Below are 6,000 nucleotides of genomic sequence, written 5' to 3' on the forward strand. Positions count from 1 at the left end.
CTGAAAAACTCCCTACAAATCTTCTGAAGAGTTTATCATTGGGCTTATCCATTCTTTCTTCCATTTCCAAAAACCAAGAAAGCAAAATGTCATTAAAACTAGTCTTATTCTGACTAGTTCGTACTCTCAGAGGAAGAAAATCCAATGTAAACTTTATTATATACCATGAATTAAGCATCCACAATTTGTCTCCGTTAGACTTTTGAAAAGCACTGGGTGGCCGAGTCTCCATAGACATTGTCCCACACAAAAGCTTTCACAAATTGATGGCACAAAAAGCTACAGTCTCTTCCATACACTTTGTTTCTATGTACAGGAAGTCATAATGAACTACACACTGCTTCATACTGAACTGTCAAGTAACAAAATAATTATCAGAGACAGTATCACACCTAACAGTAAGCTGTCTAGCACCTCTGTATATTTTCCCCAATAAAACTCTTAAATTTTAAGTAGGCAGATGCAGAAAAAAAAAATATCCCTAAATATAATAAAAAAGTTTCCATGAAGTATCTTCTGCTTGCTTCTCGTAACTGACAACTCATCTCAACTCTTTCTTATTAAGAACAGAAATTTAACATAGCTAGTGCCAAACAAAGATTTCCCGGAAATCTGATTGTCTCCATTGAAGCTCTACATCCAAGTGACAAAGCAGTATTAACAGAAGCGAACAGTCAAACTCAAGGTGGCCCAAAGATTACATACAGAAAGTTTTGATGTAAATTTTTTTTAAGACTTCCTCATGAGCAGTATGTTCACTTTCAGTGTGGGTAACTTTTAAAAAAATAAAAAGAAAATTAGCAAAGTTTTTTTTTTCCTTCCCCTCCTTCCTAAGGCTTTCAGAATTCTGATTCTTTATGTTGAATTGAGCTACAATGTGGATACACGGGGGATGTCTCAGAGAGAACCAGAGGCTGCTTTAACAGAAGTTGTGGACAACTAATGGGTATATTTACACAAGAGGTGGAACGCCTCACTCAACAGTTACTTTCTAAGTCATTAACAATTACATTTAGCTGAATCTAGTCCTCTTTAGAAGAGCTACGAAATGTAGTTTAGGTGACTATACAATGGAAGCAATTAAGACAATAAGATTTTTGACTGCTAACTTTGCATCTTTTTTGTCCATTAAAAAGTGTGCAAGTGAAGCATCTCATTTCAGCAGCAGAAGCATCCACCAGGATTTCTAATTAAGTCAGAGAAAAAGTACACACAGTTAGTATTGTCTGGAATCGATCTTTAAAGAACAGGGTCTAAATTAGAAAACCCAGATGGGGTCCTGATCCCTGGTTACGGTACTACCATATAAATGGTGACAGACACAAGATGATTAGTACAAACATGCCCATCTGTTCCCAATGTGGTATGGTGCTTTTTTTTATTATTATTTCTTGAAACATGTTAATACCAAAGTTGTCATGAGCTGAAATAACAGAGCTGAAGATCAGGCAGCATAAAACAAGCAGAATGATGCAGAACTTTTTTCCAGTGCCTGGGATGGGATGTGAAAGAGTGCATTCGGCAGATGGGGACAAAGTAATGGAGGTCTTAATCCTCAGAACCTACTTCAAGGACTTCCTCACACTTTAGAAAAGGTTGAAAAGCAGTATATGCAGAGACAGACGGTAATAACCTTTAAAAAGAGTAGAGGCGCTAACATTTCGATTCTCAAAAATGAGGTTAAAATATTGCCTGTATTTCATGGAATTGTTTCAAGTTAGATGTGTTACAGTAAATATTCACACTAACAGCATTTTTATTGTGGAATCCAAAATGTTCCAAAGAGTTTTTGAAAGTAAACTTTGTTATTTTAGTGAGTTAGTGGTTTTTTTCATTCATACACTGCACTTTTGACATATTTTACCTAAGTATCAGAACTAAGCAAAAAAAAAAAAATAATCAAGTTTTCTACGAGACTACATTCAACTGAAGATGTCACCACATACATGCACAGTCTTAACTTTTAGGTGTTCAACCTCTGAGGGCAAGGAGAGATTATTTTTTTTTTTAGCATATATTTTTCAATTCTTTAAAAGCCTGCACATGATTCCTTCCAAGATCTGTCAATGCTGTTCAAATAGTCCAGAGGGTCTACACATCTGGTAAATCAACACACCACCACCAAGGATCGTCACACTAACACATCCTTTTAAAAAACTTTCTTCAGTTTTCCCTTACCAGCTAGTTTCAAAACTAACTGAAAGCTTCCAATATTCTCTCAGTCTTTCCAAAGATTATTTCGGATTGCAGCATTGACATTTTGTGCTAAGAGTGAAAACACCATTACTTTAGAAACTTGTTATAAGGAGTATGATACACTATCTTACCACTTGTCGGTACCACACAACAGAACTACTTTTTGCTTCTAATAAAGGAACTTGTCCGAAGGGGGGCAGGGGGGACTATGTGAAGAAAGAGGAAGGTATGTATTTGGGCTAAGTAATATTAAGGGAAAGGGATATTAGAATAAAACTGGTAGGGAAAAATAATGAGTTGTAGTATCACATTTTCCTCCATTTCCTACTTTGCATGTTTTTACTGTTCAGTTTCACATTTTCTTATTCATTGCTCCCATGAAAATTCTCCTTTGTGCAACAAGTAGCCTTTATCACCTCTTCCAAACTCAGGCTTAAAGAAAAAACATTTACTCCAGAAACCTTTAAATGAAAATCCCTTACTAAAAGACTCCTACATGTAGCCATACAGCCTCTTACTCTTCTGTATGAATATAAACTGTGAGACTGAAGAGACAGAGAGGGAAAAAGCATAACCTGAGAGTCTAGTAGAGAGCAACGTATCCCAAAAGAAAACGCATCTCTTTTGATCTACAGGAGGTAACAGAGCCTCCTGTTCTAGAGCCAAAAATGGATAATGCCCGAGGTCATGCCCATATTTCATTACTATGCTTTTCCAAATGCTAACAATGACGGTTGTTTTTTATATTTTTAATTACAACTTAATAATGACTTAGCTGACTTGCTCAATTTAAGTCCATAAGTAAGCTTGCTAAATACTGTCTAAACCCAATATTTATATGGCACACAAGAAAAAAAAATGTGTACAAGTGTTATACACATATGATATTCCATTTTAATTTTCCATTTCATTTTATTTAGCTGTTTCATCAAAAACTGAACTACAGTATATCCAGCTTGTATAGTAACTAGCAAAGGGAATACAAGACACACAGGCAAATACTACTGTATAAGAACTATATTAAAAAAAACATACAAAACACCACACACAACCACACCACACACCCCCCACCTCACAGTACTAAAGTACAACCTTGCTTCAAACACAGACACAAGATGTCATGCAAGAATTAAAGTACTAAACTACTTTCTCTGGTAGTTCGTGCTTTCAAATGCCGGTGACGAACACGATACATATACCTCCGTTAAACTATCTCACCTGCTTGTCTGTCACTCTCTGTTTTCTTCTAGGGTAGTCTGAGCATAGCATACATTCAGCTGTTCTACATCTTTTTGAGGTACTACTTCACAGAATTACATATAATATTTAGAGCATATCTACGTTACTCACATACAAGGCATACCAAGCAAAATTTCCATCAACTGAAAACAGAACATTTCCACTAGTTTGGAAAGAGAAAACCTGAAGGAATGCACATCATCTTACCTCCTTCCCAAAATGTGGTTTGACACCCATTTTCAACTATAAAGCCACCCAAATTTTCAACACTCCTATTGCATCCCCAGCAGAGAAATCAATTACAGCCAGAGCACCTACCCAGCAAGCACACAACAAAGACCAACACGAGAATACTTCAGCAGTTGTGTTAAATGGGAAAACCGAACGCCTAACAAAATAATCACAGCTCTCAGTAAGCAACCGTGCAGGAAGCAAACATAAAAGTCAGAATAAGGCTTACACGACAAAATCCAGCTCTGTAGGAGCTGGTCTGCTGCAGTTTAATTTCCAGGATTGTTCACCATCATTAATTGTTGATTTGTTTTGAAGAATAGATAGTGATTTATTTGCAGTGGGATGAAGTTACAGACCTAGATTCCTGACCAGAGGCTCTCAATATAAACAATACATAACCTATAAATTAACCATTCTCCATCTGGCAATTCAGATGTAAAATTCGTAGTTTTTCACCTACCAGGCGGCGGCAACCACCCCCCCTTCCTTCCCGAGCGCTTTCTAACAGAGCCTGATGCAAAGGGGGAGGGAAAGGAGAGGAGAGAAGAGAAAAAAAAAAAAAAAAAAAAAAAAAAAAGCAGCCAGCATGAAAGAAACGGGCTCGCACAAGTAGGGACCCACCAAACCGAGGTCGGCGGCGGGCGCCACCTCCTCCCGGCTGAGGATCGCTGCTAAGTGCGGAGCGGAGAGACCGAACCGGGCGGGGAGCGGGGCGGGGGCTGTCCCCTCGCCGAGCCCGGGCGGCCGCGCCAGGCGGCGGGAGCCCCGCTGCAGCCCGAGCGGGGACTAGGCCGGCTGCGCGGGGCGGGGAGGGGACACCCGGGGCAGCCGCGATCGCTCACCACAACGGGCGAGCAGCCTCCCGCCCTCCCCCCCCGCCGCGAGGAGCCACCGGCGCTGAGCGCGCGACACCGCCCGCCGGGCCACCTGGGGGGGAGGGGGTGAGCCCCGGGCCCCCGCGGCGAGCGAGGGGCAGCGCGCACCCCAGCCAAGGTCACCCCCTCGGGGGGGGGGGGGGGGGGGGGGGGGGGAGAAGGGAAGGGGGGCGGCAAATTTAATTTGTGACGCCGGGAACGGGGGGAGGGGAGCAGCCCCGCGAAGGGGCGAGGGGGATGGGGAGGGGGGGCTCCGCCACGGGCCGAGGGGAGGTCTGCCCCCCCCGCGCCCCCTCCTCCAGCGCCGGCCGCGGAGCTCGGTCCGGCCCGGAGCCCCCCGCCCCCGCCCCAGAAAAGGGAAAATGGAGCGGGGACGGGTAACCGCGGCCGAGGTGCCAGGCTCCTTACCCCGCCGCAGCCGCCTCTCCTCGCTGGTCCCAGGCGGGTCCGCTCCGCGCTGCCGCTGCTCCGGGCTCGGAGAGGAGCTGCCGCCGTAGCCGCAGCCAATCGCCTCTAACCCCCTCCCCTTCCGCAGCTCGCCCCGGTCCCCCTGTCGGCTTCAAAATGGCGCCAACTTGTCTCCGGCTGCTCCAATGGAACCGCCGGGGGAGGCGAGCGGGGCCAGAGCGGGGCAGCAGCGCCCCCTGCCGGCCCGCGCGGCCTCCACGCCGCGGGCACCGGCCGGAGCCACCGGTCACCGGGCCCGCGGCCGCCGCTCCCCGCAACGGCGGCCCGCCGCGCCCCGGCCCCCCGGCGAGCCCTGCCCTCCGCGCCGCCGCGGGCGGGAGCCGCCGAGCACCGCTGCCAGGCGATGAGGGGCGGGCGGGAGGGGGGTGTGTTAAAAAGTCACGACCCCTCCCCACGCGTGGTCGCGCCGCGGGGCCCAGTCCAGCCCCCGCTGTCCAGCCGGGGAAGCCCGCGGCTCAGCCTGCCTCCCCCGGAAGACCGTCGGTAGCTGCACGGCACCGGACGGATCCTTGCCGACAGCGAGGAACTAGGCTTGGAAAGGCGACGGCGCGGTTTCCAGGCTGGCAGAGCGAGCGCCTTGCTTCAGCGGCCCCGGCCGCGGAGCCTGCAGCGCTTAGGGAAACCGGGGACCGGGAAGGGGCTCAAAGCAAACGGCCCGGATCGAGAGGGGACCGGGCGGGCAGCTGACAGACGAACTCCGGTCGGTTATCTGCTGATGTGCACTGTGGAAGTTAGTGAAATAAGTATTCCCCCAAGCGACGCGAATTATTAAAGGATTGCTGTAAAACAGTAAGGAATAAAGTTGCTTAACTGCGGAGAAAGAGCAGAAAAAGTAGCAGAAATGGCTCATCAAACCCTTTGGTTCTGCTTCAGCGAGTGCCAGTTTCAGGGGCGCCCTTAACAGGAAAACACAAACCGAAAAGTGATGTAATTTCTTCTCACTGCTACAGATAAAACGCTACATTTATGAATGACACGTCAGGAGAAA

At 46.7% G+C, this 6,000-nt stretch overlaps 1 protein-coding gene across 3 annotated transcripts in view; it reads right to left on the reverse strand.

Annotated features, from left to right (window-relative positions):
• The window catches only part of PDS5B (PDS5 cohesin associated factor B), a 117,586-nt gene extending 112,455 nt beyond the window's left edge, over nucleotides 1-5,131 (reverse strand). The window contains exon 1 of one of the 3 annotated variants that reach the window (XM_087758218.1): nucleotides 4,953-5,131. The gene's annotated coding sequence lies outside the window, so the exon portion shown is untranslated. The remainder of the gene's footprint in view (nucleotides 1-4,952) is intronic. The other 2 variants (XM_087758219.1, XM_087758220.1) reach the window with 2 other exon arrangements.
• Nucleotides 5,132-6,000: the final 869 nt, after the last annotated feature.

This window comes from Nipponia nippon, unplaced genomic scaffold (genome assembly GCF_047370975.1).
Source record: "Nipponia nippon isolate SJK-2023a ecotype South Korea unplaced genomic scaffold, ASM4737097v1 scaffold_2, whole genome shotgun sequence".
Taxonomy (NCBI): domain Eukaryota; kingdom Metazoa; phylum Chordata; class Aves; order Pelecaniformes; family Threskiornithidae; genus Nipponia; species Nipponia nippon.